Source organism: Mesoplodon densirostris, chromosome 10, assembly GCF_025265405.1.
Source record: "Mesoplodon densirostris isolate mMesDen1 chromosome 10, mMesDen1 primary haplotype, whole genome shotgun sequence".
Lineage (NCBI taxonomy): Eukaryota > Metazoa > Chordata > Mammalia > Artiodactyla > Ziphiidae > Mesoplodon > Mesoplodon densirostris.
This window is the reverse complement of record NC_082670.1, coordinates 107,339,661-107,360,097: the sequence shown is the minus strand read 5'-3', so window position 1 is coordinate 107,360,097 and position 20,437 is coordinate 107,339,661.

Below are 20,437 nucleotides of genomic sequence, written 5' to 3'. Positions count from 1 at the left end.
GGCTGTGAGGTTTCAGATGCTAAGGTAAAGTGCTTAGAAGGCTGCCTGGAGCACGGTGAGGGCCGTGGATGCATTTGGGACATTCAATTAATAGGGAGGTCACAGCCACCCCTTGGTGACACCACCGATCAGGAAAGGACATCGTGTTTAAGGCAGTCTCTGCCTTCATTTGGGCTTATAGGAAAATGTCAGCAACCCAAATCAGAGGGAAGGCTTGCATGGCTGCTGTATTTGGAGCAGCTGGGAACAGGGGGCAGTGCATGCAGGTTCCTGAGAGCCAGGCCCCCAGCAACCTGCTGCCTGGGGCAACCTGTCGTGAAAGTGCGGGCCTTTTCAGCGTGAAGGAGCACAGGGCCGTGGGGTGTGGGGCAGAGCTCCCGTGTGGGAGCCAAGAGAGTGACATTCTCCTTTGTCACTACTCTGCATGGCTTCAAGGGAGTCGCTACATGTCACCTCCTCAGAGCCACCTGCCCAGGCCACTCAACCTCAAGTGGACTCCTCACCAGCCTCCTTCTATCCCTTTGCCCGTCCGGCTCCTTCACAGCGCTGGCTGCTGCAGGGGCCCTGCCTTCTGTTCTGGGCCCCTTGTTTCTTCCTTGTCCATGTCACCTGTACGTGAGCAGGGAGGGCAGTGACAGTCCTGTGTGGGTTTTCCGAGCAAGCGAGCCTCCGTTGGTTTGTGGCTGCCTGGCACCTGGCCCCCTTGGGACTGACACAGCAGTCTCTGCTGGGGGAGCCCCTGCTGTGGGTCAGACCGGTGGGTGTGGGGCAGCCCCTCCCATGGAAGCTCTTCCTCCCTCTTCTCCTGTCTCAGGGCTGTGGATTCCCCCCCCCAGGTCCTCTCTTCCAGGATGGGAGCACATGCGACGAGAAGGGGGCCTGCAGGCCACACTCCCACAGCTGGGAGCGGCCCCAACAGAGATGGGCCATCTGAGACAATAAGGAGCCGCCCCTCCCTCAGAGCTAGGCCAGCGCCGTTTCCTGAGCCCCTGCTACGTGCCAGGCCCCCGCCAGTGGACCCTTTCTGTGTCTTTGCCCCCTGGAAACACTCTTCTCCCAGATAGTTTTATCAGTGGTCACTCCATCCAACTAGTCCCCGAGCATCCATCCTGCCCCTCATGGCACTGTCTAGACACCTCTTACCCTGGCTTTATTTCTCTTCCTAGCATTCACTGTCACCACCCCCAACTTTACATGGTATGTTTATTTGTTGACTTATTTTTGTCTGTTTTCCCCTGCGCTACTGGCCCTGCGAGGTAGGCATATTTGTCACTTCACTGCTGCATTTCCCAGAACGATGGCTGGCACGTGGTCAGACGTCACTGGATGATCACTGGAAAATTAGTAATTGAGAGGATCGCATTTACTCCTTATAACACCCTCATTTTCCAGGAGAGAACATTGAGCTGCTGAGTGGCTAAGTCCCTTGCCCAGCACCTAGCTGAGTGCCCGGCACACAGTCAGTGCTTAATAGTTAACTGTCAATTCCCTTTCTGTCTCCCCCTCCCCATCTCCCCACCCCTACCAGGAATGGGGGCCTCCACGCTGTTTTCATCCACATCCCAGCCCTCCCACTCTCCGGTGAGTGACTCAGTGCTGAGCACAGGGGGCCAGGACGATAGGGCACAAGCATCCTGACCAGGAGGAGTTGGAACGTGGAAAAGCAGCGCCTCACTCCTGCTGCCAAAGTCCTGTTGACTGCCCACCTAGGCAGAAAACCCAAAAGGCCTGTTTGCAGATTTGGGACAGAGATCGTGGAGCACAAAGGATGCAAGAGACGGTCCATCCCATACTTGAGGAGACTGAATACTGAAGCCGCTACAGGAGGCTCCGAAGACACATGGCCAGCTTGAGGCAGGGTCAGATGTGAAACGCTGCTGAGGGCATTGGGGCAGCAGGCCAGCCTTGAGTCCTGGCTCAGCCACTTGCTGTGTGACCTCAGGAAAGTGATTAACCTCCCTCAGCCTCAGCTTCCTCCTCCATAAACTGGGATGATGATAATAAGGCTACCTCATGAATTACATGCAGTCGTATGTGTGAAGCATTTAGCAGAGTGTGTTATATACCATGCGTGCGACATATGATAGCTACTTGATGACGATAATGATGGTAACAATGCAGGTGAAGAAGATGATGATGATTTCGGGGGTAACATGCATATTGGAATCCAGCCCTTAAGGACCTTCAGGAATCTTAAAGGTCATCTAAGTCAGTATTTCTCAAACTTCCGTGGCATCAAAATAACTTAGTTACAAAAATAAAAAGATGCCCAGGTCCCCCTCCTGGCGGAGGTTGTCACCTCTCTGGTTATAACCAGCTCCCCAGGTGCCGGCCACGTCTGGGGAGCTGGGCCTTCGGGAGCCCTGCTGCGCCCAGTCCTAACGCGGCGCCCATCCTCCCTCAGTGCCATCCCTACTGAGTGGCGGCCACTGTGCTCAGACCTCTCTCAGGGAGCGCAGCTTACTTCACTTCAGGTGAGCGCCTGGCATTCGAGGACAGCAGTGGCGGGTTCACGGTTCTTCGTCAAACCAACGGGAAAGCAGCTGATGGGGGTCAGAGGGATCAGGGAAGGGAAGAGTGGGTCCCCACCTTCTCTGGGCCTTGATTTTTCCAGCTCAGACATGGGGCCAGCTGTGGCTGCCCCAAGTCTGCGTCTCCCCAGAAGGGACTTCTGCAGGCCCTTCGCTTTCCAGAGACAGGCTCAAGGCTCCAAGCGTGAGAATTTTTAAATTGTCGTTTCAATTCAATGTGAATCTAACATCCATGTATCTTGGACGATCGGGATGACAGCTTTCTGACTGAGGGCCACCGTCTGCTGAGTTCCCTGCTTGAATTTGTCTCTGTGTTGATTGTAGTTGTCTATATTTAATCTGGAACTTGCTGATTTTAGAAGAGCCTATGCTTAGTTTTATGATAGTGTATATTAAACAATGGAATACAGGCAGACTTCTGAGTTATTGTGGGTTCGGTTCCAGACCACTGAAAATCCAGACAGTAAGGCAAATATCGCAATAAAGCGAGTCACAAGAATTTTTTGGTTTCCCAGTGCATATAAAAGCTACGTTTACACTATACTACAGTCTGTTAAGTGTACAATAGCATTATGTCTAAAAAAAAGTACACACCTTAATTTAAAAATACTTTACTGCTGAAAAATGCTAACCATCAACCGAGACTTCAGTGAGTCATGAGCTTTTTGCAACCATAACACCGATGATCACACACCAGAGATTACCTTAACAAATATAATAATAAAGTTGAAATATTTCGAGAATTACCAAAATGTAGCACAGAGACACAAAGTGAGCAAATGTTGTTGGAAAATTGGCGCTGACAGATTTACTCAACGCATGGTTGCCACAGACCTTCAATTTGTAAAAACAAAACAAAAACAATATCTGCAAAGCATAATAAAATGAGGTATGCCTGTAATAAAAATTGGTCAAACCACCATTTGGTCCAGGGGAGGAGCACACAGACAGCTTTCTCAAATTCGAGAAACACTGTCCCTGTTGGTTTCCAAGGACCGTCATGGTTTGTGAGCCCGTAGGTGGGCCATCACATGGGATTTTCCACTGAACTTGGCCATTTTACACTAACTATAGTGTGGGTGGGGGAATGGGGAGCTTGGAGTTCAGTGGCATCAGAATCCCCTTTGCCCCCTCTGGACTCTACCCTTCCCATGTGGACGTCAAGGGGTTTGGACAAGTCTAGTGCCTCTTCTAGAAGCAAGCATAAGACTCGAGGCCTGGTTTGCCATGAGGAGTCTAGAGCTTGTGGTTTTATTTGTGAGACTTCACATCCAGGCCCGGAGTGGCGGGAACGGGAGGGCAGGAGCTCCCTGCTTTGGGAGGAGCTGGCGGCAACAGATAGGCAGACTCCCACTTCAGATGCCATCTCTGCCCATGTGACCTTAAACGAGTGACTTATCCCCAAGTCTCTGTTTTTTTTTTTTTTCCTCACCTCGAACGTGGAGGTGTTCATCCTCATGGTGTAAGGTCACCGAGAAGCCTCTTCTGGAAAGCACCTGGAACTATTCTTAGACACAGCTGAGTGCTCTAGCCACACGTGGCCTCACTGATCACTGGCAGCTGACGTGGGCTCTGGTCACCTTGGGAGGAGGGTGCTTATCACAATTCCACCCCCAAGGTCTTCCTCAGGATAATCTGTCCCTGGTGATTCATCTCGTGGGCTGGGCCCTTCCTCTCAGGCCTGAAATATCTCCCTCCCTCCACCGTTCCTGGGTCAGGCCTGTGACCCCCACCACGTGACTTCCTCCGGGGACTGGCCCTGGGCCCCTGCCCGCCTGCCAGCCCTCCACTCCCTCACTAGGGACCCATTCTGGGCCTGACATATCAGGCAGGGCTCAGCTAGGGAGGAGGAAACCCACAGCTTGTTGTGCTGGGGAAAAAGTGCATCCCCACGTCCAGCCCGACCTGGGCCCAGCCACACCTCTGCCTTCAGCGGGCTGGGCTTCCGCTGCACATCCTGGCCTGGCCCTTTATCACCCGGCTGCCACGTGGTGCCCTGCCCCTCGGGCACACACATTCCCAGGGAGGTTTCTGGGCTGGCTGGGGCAGAGGGGTTGACCAGTGTACCCCCCAACTTTATGGAAGCAATCTTCTCCTGGAGCCAAGGACAGCTCTTTGGAGAAGGTAAAGAGATGTGGACACACATCCCAGTTCCACCGTGAACTTGCTGTGTGACTTTGGGCAAGTGAGTCTACCTCTCTGGATCTTAGTTTCCCCAATTTTAAACAGAGACAAAAATACCATCTCCAGTTGCTGTGAGGGCTAAATGAGGTAATACAAGTACACTGATGCGCAGGCTCTACCCCTCCAACCAATTAAGTCAGCATTTCTGAGGGGCAGGTCCCAGGCACTGGGCACAGCAAGGAATGGAAAAATTGTAAAGAGCCGAAGTTTTAAAGTAAACCAACATGGGTTTGAATTCTGACTCTGTTATATAATTACGGAGCCTTGAATAGATCATTAGCTTCTCAGAGACTCCGTTTACTTGTACATAAGATGGGGAAAATAGTGCTTACTTCCCATTGCTGTTGGGAGAATTAAAGGGAGGAATCACTATCAGGTGCTCAGCACACAGCCCCCAAGTGACCCGTGTGCGGACAGACCCTTGTCTAGTCACCACTATATACCCAACAGCTGGCTCTGTGCCTGACCCACGGCTGGCACTTCAAACAAACATCTATGAGTGAATAAATGCAGCTGTTGTCGTTACTGTATATTAAAAAGTGATGATGAGGGCTTCCCTGGTGGCGCAGTGGTTGAGAGTCTGCCTGCTGATGCAGGGGACACGGGTTCGTGCTCCGTTCCGGGAAGATCCCACATGCCGCGGAGCGGCTGGACCCGTGAGCCATGGCCGCTGAGCCTGTGTGTCCGGAGCCTGTGCTCCGCAGCGGGAGAGGCCACAACAGTGAGAGGCCCATACCACACACACACAAAAAAAAGTGATGATGAAATATCAGTTATCATGAAGATAAGGCTTCTGTCTTTCGACCTAAAAACCTACATTTCCCAGCATCCTCTGCAGGCCTCTGCTCTGGCCAATGAGACTCAAGTCTCCGGGCTCCTAGTCCCTGGGGTTCTGTCTTCCTCCCCAACCTCTGGCCGCCATCTTGAGAAGGAGGCCAGAATGGAAAACAAGAAGGATCTGGGGACATGGCTGAGCTGCCACAGCAGCCCAGACTGCCCACCTCTGGGCTTTATTTTTTTTCCCCCCAAGTGAAAGAAACTTGTCATTGTTTAGACCCCTGGTTGGGAATTTTTGTTTCTAGTAGAAGGAAAACAGATGCTTTGAACTTCCTCATTGTCCTACTTTCTGCCCACAGTCCTCAGCCTCCAGGTAAATGTAGGACAAGAAGATCAGCAGCCGATGTCACTAATTCCCTCCTCAAACCCCTGGAGCCCTGCCCCAAATCTGACCCCTTGGGCAGAGTTAGCCCTGTGTCCTGTCCAGACTCCTCTGGCCTCCCAGAAGGTTCAGGAAGAGAGAGTGACTGTCTCATTCCCCAGAGGCCAGCCTCATACCAAAAGCTCCCATCTCCTGAGCAGTCTCTGGAGTCAGGAAAATCTAGCTCAGACTCTTGAATCCTGCACTGGACTGACTCCTGCACTGATCTGCCGTGGGCAAAGTGTCTTTGAACAAATCGCGATGTTCACATTTGTCAGTTGAGGCTATGGCCACCAAGAGATAAATCTAAACACGGAACTCGGAGAGGGAAAAGCCAAGGTAACAGGGATAGAGGTGAGTAATGCTTCCAAATAAACCCAGAACTAGGACTAAACATCCCAGGGAAGGGAGGTGGCAGAGTACATGTAGATATTGAAGACCTTGGCATTATGAAAACAATAGCCCAACGGCAGAATGTCGGGCGTGGGCACGGAAGAGAATGTGAGAGACTTACTTTTCTCATCCTCCACAGTAGGGAAAAATTGAGCCAAGAGCGAAACATGTAATTTAAGAAAATAAATGACCCCCAACCTCTCAATGTTCTTCATAATCTTGGGGGAGTCTTGTAGGAAATAACATGTCATGGTAACAAACAATAAGTAAGATTAGCAACTGCTTTCAGTTCATTTAAATTCTTTTTATTTTGTTAAATTCAAGTATAAATAAGCTCCATGTATTTTAAAATTTAGCAAATAGAGTGTGATCCCACTTTATAGAATTCTTTCTTTTCCTTGCTTCCTTTTACTTTCCCTCCCTCCCTTCCACACAGCCTTCCTCCTTTCTTCTCTCCTCCTTGCCTCCTGTCATATACATGCCTAGAAAGATATCTGGAATGATGCTGCTAATATTAATACTGGATATTTGGGGTACTAATATTCACAGTGATTCTCCACCCCTCGTTTTTGCAGCATTTTGCTGTAAAGCTTGAAAGCACTTAGCAATTTTATAGAGAAAATAAAATCATTTTCCCCAAAATTAATAGCACCTATTTTTGTAGGGTTTTGTGAGCACTGAACAAGAGGGCTAGGAAAGCATCTGGCATAGTGTGGCAAGCAGAATTCTGCGATGGCCCCAAGATCCCTGCCCTCTCATGGGCATGCCCTGGACCTGCTTCTCCTACCTGGAAGGCCTTCCCTCTCCCTTTGGCAAATTTCTATTATCCTTCAAAAGCTACTCCAGTGTGAAGAATTTCCTGACACCACATTAATCAGATCCTCTCTCTGGACACATAGTCTGAGCAGTGGCAGCCCAGTGTCCAGGGGTGACTGTTGAGAGGTTTGGGGTAGTGAGACCACCTGGGGCAGCCCAGCTGCTGCCTTGTTGACGCTTGTTTTCAGGCCTCCCTTAATTCCTTATCTCTTGACTATCCTTTCAACAATTGTTTTCATTTAAATTCCTAAGGTCAGTTTCTGCAGCTTGCAATTCAAGTACCCAACTGTTGCCCTGTCTCCCCAACACTGAGTTCCAGGCTATTAAAGGTTTGTGGGTGAACCTCAGTCACAGTGAAGTCATTGTAAGAGGCTGTCCTTCCCTCAACCCAACCTTCTGAAAGACGACGAATGGGATTGACACCTGTGCAGCTTCATTCTGTGATGTCTGGGGCTGGAGGCAGGGCGCACACAGATAGTTCTTGCTTGCCCAGGAGTTAGGCCTTTACTGAGAGGAAACTGGGCTCAGTGCGTCTGAGCAACGTGCTCGAAGCCACACAGCTATGGACAGGCTTAGAGGGCCAGGCCTCTCGCTCTCTTGTCCCAGGCTCTCTCCTGCGTCCACCCTCGGCCTGGCACACCGACAGCACGCAACACGTACTCACTGCTCCCCAGCTCCGTCACGAGCCCCGCCACGAGCCCCGGGAGAGCGGGGTTATCAGCAGCTTCATTTTGCATAAGGAGAGACGGAGATTCAGAGGCCCCAGGGTCATCCAGTTGCGATGTGGGTCGAGTCTGCGATGGTCCAGAACCCAGGGCCACTCCTCAGCCCACGCGGCCTCAGCGACGATGTAAACCCGGGGGAACCCTGCGGGTCCTGTGCGACAGGCTCCCCCGGAGCGGCCGGGTCGGTGACTGGTGAGAAGGTGCCGGGGGGCTTCTCAGGTGACTGGAGAAGGGGGCAAGGCTGCGGGTGGAGGCGGCTGTGCGGGACACAACCCGAGGGGGGCCGAGGAGAACCGAGCCGGACCCAGCCACGACCGTAACGCCCAGCGCGGCAAGCGTGCAAATCGAATTTGTCCTATGGTGGGAGAGCAGCAGAGCACGTGGGCCGAGCACGTGGGCCGAGTTGGGCCGAGCACGTGGACGGAGCCTGTCGGGAGGAGGCGAGCGGGGCCGAGTGGAGCCGAGAGGGACCGAGCCCGTGGACAGAGACTGTCGGGCAGAGCCGAGCGGGGCCGTGTGGAGCCGAGCGGAGGCGAGCGGGGCCGAGCGGGGCCGAGCGGGGCCGAGCTCGTCCCGCGGAGCAGAGCTGGTGACCGCCAGGAGGCTGAAAGGGTCCCGCGTAGCGGAGGCAGCGGGAGTTGGTAGAGGTGAGGCTGCTCTGGAAGTCCTGTGGTCCTTCACATTTAGACCCCCTCTTTTCAGGCTAAACAGGGAAAGCAGGGCATTTCGTTTGCCAAGCCTGCGAGGTAACGTCAGAGGAGTCTTTTCCTGTGGAGGCCTCAGTTTCCCCGTTTGCACAGCTGAGGCCGTGGATGGGGGCGGAAGCCGCTGGGGGCTCAGCCTCTCTCCGACTCACGGGATGGTGTAGACCTTTCCCATTTTCTGGTGGGACTGGCTGTCACCTCTCTCGGTGGGGTCCCTCGGGTCCAGTTAACCTGGGAAGGGTTCTGGGGGTGTCGCTTAAAAGACTGCTTCTCTGGGGCAGAAATTCTCCGTCACGTTGTTCGGAGAGCGTGTCCTCGCCTCGTCGTGCGGTGGGTACTGTCCCCGGTCCGGAGCAGGGAGTGGGACACAGCCGACACCAGCTGAGCCTGGGCTGCGCCCAAAGGCCGGCGTTTTGACATGAAGCAGGAGGCGCTCCCTGGGGTCTGGGCGGTGAAAGAGTCCCAGGTGGGGGCAGCCGCCCCGAGCCTCAGTTTTCGCCTGCAAGGTGGGGAGACACCCCTGCCTCTCAGGCTGGTGTGCAGCCCGGAGCTAACTTCGGAATTTTCAGAAAGGAGCTTTGGGGATGGTTGGGGTAGGGGATCAGGATTTTGACAGTATTATCCTGTGGTCTTTTATATAGTAAAATACCACCCCTTCTGATTTTTAATAAAAACTCTTATGTACCAGGCACTGTTCTAAGCAGTGAGGACACAGACACGAACAAACAAGTCAGTAATCCCTGCTTGTATTCTGGTAGGAGGCAACTATTCCTGTGGTCTGGCCCCCAAATTCAGGCAGAAGCATAGTCTTGGATACGCTGTCCCCGTAGGCATCTGATCCCTTCTCGCAGTCCCAGCCTGTATTCCTACACCTGAATTGTTCTAAAACACACATCTGATCGTGTCACTTAGGTGCTAAGAGCCCTTCAGTGCTATGAGATAAAGGCCTCCCTCAGGGCTCCCCCAGCCTACCTCTCCCGTGGCACCTCCTTTCCCTCCGCAAATTTTCAGGAACGCTTCGCTATATCCCTTTGCTCTGGGTTGTTTGTTTGTTTGTTTGTTTTTTCTTGTTTAGAAATGCTGAGCTCAATACTGACACGAGGTGGCGCCAGAACTGTACTCAAGGCTTTCTCTAGTGGCCGTTGAGCATGGGATTCCTGGAAACCGGCTTGGTTGTTGGACCTTTTAGGAAGCCACTCAAAACTTGTTTTATTAACAGCTTATATATTTTTAGCACAGCTGTCAATGACTTTTATGTATCTAATTAATTTTCCAGAGATAAACAGAGATGGGAGTATTATACAGCTTACCTGCCCACACTGTTTCAGTACCATCACAAAGCCCTCGGAGAGCGAGCCATGTAATTGTACTCAGAACCTGGCCCGCAGTCCGAACTCACAGCCTCTTCCCGTACCTTCCGTTGCCAGGATGATTTAGGGAACTTGGGCCAAGGTTGGGGACATTCCCTTCTCTTTGTCCGGCTCTGTTTTTTTTTTGGGGGGGGGGTACGCGGGCCTCTCACTGCTGTGGCCTCTCCCGTTGCGGAGCACAGGCTCCGGACGCGCAGGCCCAGCGGCCATGGCTCACGGGCCCAGCCGCTCCGCGGCATGTGGGATCCTCCCGGACCGGGGCACGAACCCGTGTCCCCTGCATCGGCAGGCGGACTCTCAACCACTGCGCCACCAGGGAAGCCCCGGCTCTGTTTTTCATAAGCCAGGAAACACAGTTCAATCGTAAGGATTCCCCCCCCAATCCCCCGATCCCATTTACCTTCCACCCACGCTAGTATTAGGTAAAAAACAGATATTACTTGCGCAGCTTTCTCACCAAAATTTCTTTCATTTCAAATGTGTGAACATGCAAGCCCCTCCCTATCTTAGGAGGGACCACAAAATGGAATTTCATCCGAAATTCAGAAGTGGTCCTGACCTAGCCTCTGCCGCCAGCTCATGAGGAAACATGCCATCCTTTTTTAGGTGGTTTTTCTCCAGAGAGAAATTGTCCTGTGGAAGGAAGATTGAGGGGGACATTTTAGGGGCCAGGCTGGAGGCAGTTGATGCTGCTTCCTTCCCCAGATTCCAGCAGCCTGAACTCAGTCATATGGTCTAAAGTAATAACAAGAGAGACTGGGAATGAAATCTGGGCGGTGGGGGGGATTTGTGAGCATCCCGCAGATCTCGCCAGAATAGTCCTGGGTATCAGTAGAATATATATTGTATTCTGTGACGGCATGACTAGCTGAGAGAAGAATAAGAGTGGTTGGATCTGGGATATAGATTATTTTGGCTCTAGATTAGGCAGGGTTTGCTGAGAGATGGATGTGACCAATAAGGGATAAGAGAAACTAAAGTTGATTCCTGAGTTTTTGGTTTGGGCAACACAGGTGGTTCATGCCACCTGATACTGGACAGAGAGGGGAGGAGACTTGGGGCAGGAAAAATATTATTGGTTTTTCCTGGGGTTGGAGAGTTCTGTGTTTGCACTGTTAAGTTTGAGATACTATTAGATATCCGTGCGGCCAGGACTGCAGGTCAGCGGGGCGGCAGGAAGTCACGGGCATTGGATAATATTTACAGTGGACCCTTGAACAACACAGGTTTGAACCATATGGGTCCACTTCTACTTGGATTGTTTTCATAGTAAATTCTGCAGTACTGCATGATCCCTGGTTGGTTGAATCCCCAGAGGCTGCATGTCGAATAGGGAGGAACCACTTATAGGGAGGGCCGACTATTAAATTACATGTGGATTTTCGACTGTGTGGATGGTCGGTACCCCTAACTCCCTGCATTGTTCGAGGGTCAACACAGGGTGACCAATTAGAGAAGCTTGGGGAGCCTCGCCCTGAGTCCTGGGGCACAGGACACTTAGAGAGAGAGAAGTCTCTGAAAGAGACAGAGAACAGACGTTCGGTCAGGAGATGACACACCAGGTAAGCGTAATGACATGGATTTCAGAGAAGAGATGATTTCGGGAAGACAGGTGGGGCCACCTCAAGCCCAGGACCACTGGGAGCGGGCAGAGGGAGATGGAGAGGAGACCATTAGGTTTGGCACCAACGAGGTTACGGATGCTCTCGACGGAACCAGTGTCCTTCAGGTGTTGGGAGCAGAAGCAAGTTGGGTGAGTTGATGGGAGAATGTGGGTGGAGGACATGAAGGCAACACGTGATATTTTTCATGAAGGAGAATGAGATAAAAGGATACCCGCCCAGGGTGTTAACATTGTTGATCTTGGAGCTGTGGGATTAGCGTAATTTTGTAAAATCTGCATTTTTTTTCTCATTTGTGGCCACTGAAATCTCTGCTGTGTTAGCATATTGGTCAGCTCATAACTGGAGAGAGATTTGCTTAAAAACAGGGAGCTAACACGTCTTGTAGTTTAGACGCGCTCTGTGTGTTGGGACATGCCTTCAACGTGGTGAGGCAGTTTATAACTTTTAGTCTTTGCTTCCTGTTTGTGCAAAATGTCTTTTCTAGCATACCTACAGCCCTGAGTACGCTCACTACCGTGTGTGTGCTTGTGGCCTTTTATATCCCCCAGGAATTCAAAGCTCCCTAGGAACAGCTCATTCTCCAGATTTTACTTTTTTAAAGTTTTTGGTTAGCTTGTTTTTTACCCTGTTATCACCATCTCAGCTAGCTCAATTGCTGCTGATTTTTTTTGACAGATGCACCTGGAGAAAATGCTTTTCACAGTGGGTGATTCTGAGTAAGGTAAAATAAGAGAAGGCCCTTGAGTGGGGTTATCTCGGGAACTTCCAGACAGGTGAAATAATAACAGTTCTCTGGGAACGGGGCTTTGAATGTGTTCCAGCCCAGTCCTTCCCCTTCAGTGGCTGCTGGACTGTAGATTTTCACCCTGATTGCTGGCTCTTGATTTTCAAAGATACCCACAGGTGGAGTAAAGGGAGATATTTATTTATTTAGAGATATTTATTTATTTATTTGTTTTTATTTTTGGCTGCGTTGGGTCTTGGTTGCTGTGCGCGGGCTTTCTCTAGTTGCGGCGAGTGGGGGCTACTCTGTTGCGGTGCACGGGCTTCTCATTGCGGTGGCTTCTCTTGTTGCCAAGCACGGGCTCTAGGCATGTGGGCTTCAGTAGTTGTGGCACACAGGCTCAGTAGTTGTGGCTCACGGGCTTAGTTGCTCCATGACGTGTGGGATCTTCCTGGACCAGGGCTCAAACCCACGTCTCCTGCATTGGCAGGTGTATTCTTAACCACTGCGCCACCAGGGAAGCCCTAGAGCAATTTAAATGCCACAAAGCTGGCTGTTCTTACCTTTCTTGAATAAATGCTCTCCTGATTGTTACAAGCCTTGTTAATGTCAAGAGTTCTGAAAGAGTTGATTTTGACTATTTTTGCTGGTGTTGTCGTCACTTTTATGAAGCAGGGTATGTTGGGGGCACTTACTATATCATCCCCCTGATGCCTCCCTAGCTCCTTAGTTTCTAGTAACTCTCCAATCTGTGCATTTTCTCTTTTACTCTTTTCTGCTTACTTCTTGTGTGTACTTTATGGGTTTTCTGCATAATATAAGTTCATATGTGAAGTCATTCATATGTTCTCCTCCCCAAATTGTCCAAAATTTTTTTGTACCGATTGTCTTTTGTCAGGTATTTTTTCAGATAGGGAAAGGATTATTTGCACTTAAGCTTTCTTTGGTTCTGGAAAAGAAGACATGAAACCAGAATGTCATACACACAATAGGACACTTCTGACCAAGGATACACCTAGGTAGATTATAAGAATATTCACAAAGAATAGTTATTTGTGTTATTTATTTAAAAAGGATATCTCAACCAGTCACATTCATTTTCAGTAAAGCATTGACTGTGGTGGAGGAAGGAAACGAATGTAGTAAAATTGGAAGCCAATTTCATGTAAGCTCAGAGTTTATTCCTCTAAGAAAAATATCCCATAGTTGTTTGAGGGCATTTCTCATGTAGTTTAGGCAAAGTTGAGAGAACCTGTGCTAGCGTGAACTCCCATGAACTTAATGAGTGAGGGAAAGTATTCTACAATAGCTGAACCTGTGCAGCAGGAAAACTTTTGGGATGTAGTCAGTGTGGGAAAACCTTCAGTCATAACAAACCTTGTAAGACCTCAAGAGATTAATAGTGGAAAGAATCCTATAAGTGTAATAAATGTAGGAAGGCCTTCACCCATTTTTGCCCCCCCACCTTGCTTCAGGTAATCACCAATCTGTTCTCTGTATCTGTAAGCTGAGGTCTTGGTTTCTGTTTGTTTGTTTGTTTCGTTGTTTTTTTTTTTTTTTAGATTCCACGTACAAGTGAGATCATATAGTAAATTTTTAAATTAATTAATTTTTTATTTTTGGCTGCATTGGGTCTTCATTGCTGCATGCGGGCTTTCTCTAGTTGCGGCGAGCAGAGGCTACTCTTCATTGTGGTGTGCGGACTTCTCATTGCGGTGACTTCTCTTGTTGCGGAGCGCGGGCTCCAGGCGTTCGGGCTTCAGTAGTAGTGGCTCTTGGGCTCTAGAGCGCAGGGTCAGTAGTTGTGGCGTACAGACTTAGTTGCTCCGCAGCATGTGCGATCTTCCCAGACCAGGGCTCGAACCCATGTCCCCTGCACTGGCAGGCAGATTCTTAGCCACTGCGCCACCACGGAAGCCCTCTTTGAGGGTTTTTAATCACGAAAGATGTTGTATTTTGTCAGGTGCCTTATCTGCATCTATCAAAATGATTATGTGATTTTTATCTTTCATGTTATTAATGTGATATACTACATTTATTAATTTTCATATGTTGAAACATTCTTGCATCCCAGGGATAAATTCCATTTGGTCGTGGTGTGTAACACTTTCAATGTAGTCTTCAATTCAGTTTGCTAATATTTTCTGAGAATTTTCGCATCTATATTCATCAGGGATATTGGTTTATAGTTTTTTTTCTTTTGTGTTATTATCTGGCTTTGATATCAGGATAGTGCTGGCCTTGTAGAATGAGTTTGAAATTGTTCCCTCCCCCTCAATTTTTCAGAAGTTTTTTTTTTTTTTTTTTTTTGCGGTATGCGGGCCTCTCACTGTTGTGACCTCCCCCGTTGCGGAGCACAGGCTCCGGACGCGCAGGCTCCGGACGCGCAGGCTCAGCGGCCATGGCTCACGGGCCCAGCCGCTCCGCGGCACATGGGATCCTCCCAGACCGGGGCACGAACCCGTATCCCCTGCATCGGCAGGCGGACTCTCAACCACTTGCGCCACCAGGGAGGCCCTTTCAGAAGTTTTTGAAAAGAATTGGTGTTAATTCCTCTTTAAATGTTGTGTAGAATTAACCAGTGACGCCATCTGGTCCTGGGGTTCTTTGTGGGGAGGTTTTTGATTACTGAGTCAATGTCTTTACTCATTATAGATCTGTTCAGATTTCCTCCTGATTCAGACTTGGTAGGTTGTGTGTTTCTAGAAATTTATCCATTTCCTCTAGGTTATCTAATTTATTGGCATATAATTGTTCATAGTAGTCTCTTATGACCCTATGTATTTCTACAGTATCAGTTGTAATGTCTCCTCTTTCATTTTTGATTTCATTTATTTGAGTCTTCTTTTTTACTTGGTGAGTCTAACTAAAGGTTTTCCAATTTTGTTTATCTTTTCAAAAAAACCACTCTTAGTTTCATTGGTCTTTTTTTTCGGTCTCTATTTTATTTATTTCCTTTATGATCTTTATTATTTCCTTCCTTCTGCTAACTTTGGGCTTAATTTGTTCTTCTTTTTCTATTGTTATAAGATGTGAAGTTAAGTTGTTTATTTGAGGTCTTTCGAATATATCAGTATATGCATTTATCTCTATAAACTTTCATCTCTAAACTGCTTTTGCTGCATCTTGTAAGTTTTGATATGTTGTGTTTCCATTTTCATTTGTTTCAAGATATTTTATTTTTCTTTTGATTTCTTTATTGACCTATTATTTGTTCAGAAGCGTGTTATTCATTTCCACATATTTGTAGATTTTCCAACTTTTCTCTTGCTGTTGATTTCTAGTTTCATACCCATTGTGGTCAGAAAAGATAGTTGGTATGATTTCAGTCTTAAGTTTGCTAAGATTTATTTTGTGTCCTATCGTATGCTGTATCCTGGAGAATGTTTCATGTGTACTTGAAAGGAATGTGTATTCTGCTGCTGTTGGTTGGAATACTCTGTATATATCTGTGAAGTCCAGTTGGTCTAAAACATGGTTCAATTCCAAGGTTTCCTTGTTGATTTTCTGTATGGATGATTCATCCATTGCTGACAGTAGGATATTGAAGTCCTCTACTGTTATTGTATTGTTGTTTATTTCTCCATCAGATCTGTTAGTATTTGCTTAATATATTTTGGTACTCTAATGTTGGGTGCATATATATTTATGGTTGATATATGTTCTTGACATATTGACCCTTTTATCATTATGTAATGACTTACTTTGTCTCTTGTTACTACTATCAGTTTGAAGTCTATTTTGTCTGATATTACTATGGCTGTCCCCACTTTCTTTTGGTTCCCACTGGCTAGGATGTCTTCTTCCATTCTCTCACTTTGAGCCTATGTATGTCTTGACAGCTGTAATGAGTCTCCCATAGACATCATATAGTGGGTTCTTATTTTTCTGATTCATTCAGCCACTCCATGCCTTTTGATTGGTAAATTCAATCCATTTACACTTAAAGTGATTATTGGTATGTAAGGACTGACTTTTGCCATCTTATCATTTGACTTCTGGTTGTTTTGTGTCTCCACCATTTCTTTTCTCCTCTGTTTTTGCCTACCTTTGTAATTGGTGGTGTTTTGTAGTGATATGCTCAGTTTCCCCTTTTTCTATGTTTTGTGAATCTACTCTAGATTTTTGCTTTGTGGTTACCATGAGGCTTACATTAAACTTCTCATTGATAAAACAGTCCCTTTTTAACTGATAGCAGCTTATCTTCATTCACTTATAAAGACTCCACCTTTTTACTCCTTTTTTTTTTTTTTTTTGCAATACGCAGGCCTCTCACTGTTGTGGCCTCTCCCGTTGCAGAGCACAGGCTCCAGACGTGCAGGCTCAGCAGCCATGGCTCACGGGCCCAGGCGCTCCACGGCATGTGGGATCTTCCCGGACCGGGGCATGAACCCGTGTCCCCTGCATCGGCAGGTGGACTCTCAACCAGTGCGCCACCAGGGAAGCCCTCCTTTTATTTTTGATGTCACAATTTACCTCTTTTTATGCTGTGAATTTTTTAAATTATCATAACTGTAATTATTTTCAGTGTTCTTTTTCTTTAAACTTTATACTATAATTAAGTGGTTAACACAGTATTCTAATGGAGTTACTTTTTCTAATACTGTGTCTATTTTTCACCTTAACCAGCATGTTGTTTACATTCATATGCTTTGTGTCACTAATTAATGTCTTTTCACATTGTTTTGAAGAGCTCCTTTTAGCATTTCTTGCAAGGCAGGTGTAGAGGTGGTGAACTCCCAAACCTTTTGTTTGTCTGGAAACCCCTTATTTATCCTTCATATCTGAAGGATAACTTTGTGAGATGAAGAATTGCTGATGGCAATTTTTATCTTTCAACATTTTGGATTTGTCATTGCATTCTCTCGTGAACTGTAGAGCTTCTGCTGAGAAATTTGCTGATAGCCTCATGAGGGTTGCCTTATAGGTTACTTTCTTTTTTCCCCTGGCTGCCTTTAAGATTCTTTATTTACCATTGATTTTTGACAGTTATACTACGTTATATTATGTCTTGGAGAAGATCTTTCTACATTGAGGTAATAGAGTATTCTGTTGGTTTTGTGGACATGTATGTTCCAGGTTGGGAAGTTCTCAGCTATTATTTCTTCTATATATTTATTTATTTTTAAAAATTTCTTTAGGTAAACTCTCTGTCCCCTTCCCCCTATCTTCTCCTTTGGTACACCCGTTATTCTTATGTTTTCTTTTCTGATTGAATCTGATAGTGCTCATAAAATTTCTTCACTTTTTAAAAATCTTAGTTTTCTCTCCTCTTCCAACTGAATCATTTCTAAATTCCTATAAGTCACTTATTTTTTTTTCCATCTGTTCTGCATTACCTATGATCTCTAATGTATGCATCATCTCAATCGCTGAATTCTTCAGCTCCAGAATTTCTGCTTGGTTCCTTTTTTAAAATTTCAATCTCTTTAGTAGAGAACTCCTCTGCTCATTGATTTTATTTCTGAGTTTATTGAATTCCGTTCTGAGTTTGCTTGTAGCTCAGTGAATTTCTTCATAACAGCTATTCTGAATTCTTTATCAGTTTGATTGCAGTACTCCATGCCTTTGAATTCAATGGTTGGAGAATGATCATTTTCTTTTTTGATGACGTATTCCCCTGATTCTTCATAGTGTTTTAGGATATGCACTTCTGCTTTCACATTCGAAGTAGCCAACACTCCCCTTGGCAAGGATTTGGGCTTTTTCAGCTGTTACAGTTCAACAGGCTGGCAATTAGAAACCTTTCTTTTGTATTTCAGAAGGTGGCACTGTTGCTCACGTTTCTGGTTTCTCTCACTGGCTCTGGCTTTCAGAGCAGTACTCCTGAGCACGCAGGAAGAGGTGGCAGCAGAGTGGAAGGAGGTGTGGCCTTAGCACCTGGGGCTGTGGGTGCCCTGGCTCTGTTGGGGGATCGAATGGGAGACTCCAGAGGTTCATAGGCAGACCTCCTGCTGAAATCCTGGAGCAGGCAGCAGGAAGTGCATTCCTTCAACGCGCTTTGATATTCTTGTCTGCCTCCTTCCCTCTTCTCTCACTCCCCCACCCCCATCCCCCTCACAGAGGTCTCTCCTCAGCAATCCAGGTGCTGCTGTAGAGAAACGGGTCCCTTCAGCTGCAGCGTGTTCAGTCGGGCATTGAGTCACTCACCGCTTTTGCATCCGACTCCTCTGCCAGGGAGGTCACGGCTGTCCCCGTTACCAGCAAAAAGCGCAGTACCTCACAGTGGCATCCTGGGGAGGGGGACCTGCTTGGTGAGTTCCTCTGTCTTCTCTTCCTCCAAACTCATCTCTGTCCTGCTCTGATGGCACACCACTTTCTCCCATCGGGTTGGATGGACCTCCACAGATTCTCGATATCTCCCACGAATGGTGCCCTGTGTTACACTCTCCAGGTTTCCCTTTTCCTGGTGTGAAAAGTGGGTGTGGGGCAGGCTCACCAACTCCCGTGGACCCACAGCCCCACTGAAGGCCTGTCTGCCATGCTGGATGCACAGGTGGTAGAAACTCCTGGATGTCCTGGCGTAATGTGCAGAGGCACTTTGGTTTGGTTATGGACATCCAGTTAGCTGTAAATTGGGGGGAGAGAAAAAAAGGAAAAACTCACACTGCCAAAGATGCTGTTTTTCCTCCACAGCAGTTCCTTTTATCAGGTACATCTAGTCCAGCTATCAAAGAAAAATTACATGGCATATCAAAACATAATTTGAAGGGACAAATCAAGCATCAGAAGCATACATGGCAGAGATGTTGGAATTAGACTGGGAATTTAAAACAACTATGACTTATATGCTAAGGGCTCTAGTGGATAAAGTAGACAATTTGTAAGAACAGATGGGCAATGGAAGCAATAGATGTCAATTATATCCTGTTGATTGAGTATTGATGGGTTTAACTGTGTCCTAACTGATTTTCTGCCTGCTGGATCTGTCTACTTCTAATAAGGGGGTGTTGAAGTCTCCAACTATTATGCAGGATTCATCTGTTTCTCCTTGCAGCCCTACCAGTTTTTGCTGCATGTAACTTGATGCTCCATTTTTACGTACCTGGCATTAAGAATTGTTGAGACTTCTTGGAGAAATGATCCCTTTATCATTATGTAATGCCTTCTTTATCCCTGATAACTTTCCTTGCTTTGAAGTCTGCTCTATATGAAATTAATACAGCTACTCCTGCTTTCTTTTGATTAGTGTTAGCATGGTATGTTTTTCTCCATCCATTTACTTTTTAAAAAAAAATAAGTTTATTTATTTATTTATTTTCGGCTGTGTTGGGTCTTCGTTGCTGTGGGTGGGCCTTCTCTAGTTGCGGTGAGCAGGGGCTACTCTTCATTGTGGTGTGCAGGCTTCTCATTGTGGTGGCTTCTCTTGTGGAGCACGGGCTCTAGGCACACGGGCTTCAGTAGTTGTGGTGCACAAGCTTAGTTGCTCCACGGCACGTGGGATCTTCCCGGACCAGGGCTTGAACCCATGTCCCCTGCATTGGCAGGCGGATTCTCAACCACTGCACCACCAGGGAAGTCCCCATCCATTTACTTTTAATCTATATGTGTCTCTGTAATTAAAGTAGATTTCTTGTCAACAACATGTAATTAATTGGGTTTTGTTTTTTGATCCAATCGCTGTTGTTTAACTGGTATATTCAGACTATTAACATTCGAAGTGATTATTGATACTGTTGGATTAATATCTCCTGTATTTGTTACTGTTTTCTATTTGTTGCCCTTGTTCTTTGTTTCTATTTTTGTCTTCCGCACTTTTTCTGCCTTTTTTTGGTTTTCATTGAGCATTTTATATGATTCTATTTTCTCTCCTTTTTTAGCATATCAGTTACACTTCTTTACTTTTTTAGTGGTTGCCCTAGAGTTTGCAATATACATTTGCAACTAATCCAGGTCTACCTTTTTTTATTGAGGTATAATTGCCATATAACATTATATTAGTTTCAGGTATACAATTTAATGATTTGATATTTGTATCTATTGTGAAATGATTACCACAATAAGTCCAGTTAACATCCATCACCACACATAGTTATAAAAGTTTTTTCTTGTGATGAGGACTTCTAAGACCTACTGTCTTAGCAGCTTTCAAATATGCAGCACAGTATTATTAGCTAGAGTCACCATGCTGTACCTCACATCCCCAGGACCTGTTTACCTTAAAACT